This window comes from Bactrocera oleae, chromosome 3 (assembly GCF_042242935.1).
Source record: "Bactrocera oleae isolate idBacOlea1 chromosome 3, idBacOlea1, whole genome shotgun sequence".
NCBI classification, from domain to species: Eukaryota; Metazoa; Arthropoda; class Insecta; order Diptera; family Tephritidae; genus Bactrocera; species Bactrocera oleae.
Genome location: NC_091537.1, coordinates 47536428 through 47537286, shown reverse-complemented (window position 1 = coordinate 47537286; position 859 = coordinate 47536428).

The following is an 859-nucleotide window of genomic DNA, read 5'->3' as shown; positions in this document are numbered from 1 at the left end:
CTGTCACAGTTGTAGATTGGTTTGTAAGCAGCTCTATTCTGGCTTCGAATTCTTTTCTTTGAACCTGCAGTGCGTCGCTAACGGCCGCATATATAATAACTTGCAACTGCTGTTCATTCATGTCTTGCCCGCGTTTGATTCGTTTTGAGGTTGACAGTTATACAGTTACAGTCAATACAAATACTTCTAAAGAGTCGATATATGCCGGATATGAAAAGGGTTTTCACTTACAGAATTATATTGAGATTTTCTTTCTTCTACGTTGATTGCGATCTTCCTTCATCCACGTTGATTGTAATCTTCTTTCTTCCATGTTGGAATGGTAATTTGCGGAATAATAATTCAGTACTTTTCCCGCAACGACGAATTTCATGTACCGGGACAATAACGTTGGGTTTTTTTTTTTTTTTAACAGCACTTTTCACGAGCCCCACGTTGGGCGCCAGTAATTTTTTATTTCACTTACTAACTGCGAGTGGTAGCGACGGTGTTGTCGACTACCACGGAATTATTTTATTTTAAATGATAACGATTTGAGTTCCGTTCTAAAACTAATTTATTAAAATAATATTTCATATCAATTATCTTATTATATTATCCTGGATATCATGGTGAAGTCGCTCGAAAGAAACCATACAAGTATATGTACGTATTTCACTTATAAACAGACGAAAGCACATTGTATTTGCTCATAATTATATAAATAAGTCGCCGGAATTCTGGAGACAAGTAATATATTCGGATGAAAGTAAATTTTGCATTTTTGGCATAGAAGGTCGACAAATTGTGTGGTGCAAGTCAGGAACTGAACTTGAAAAGCAAAATCTTGTTGGTACAGTTAAACACGGAGGTGGCGAAA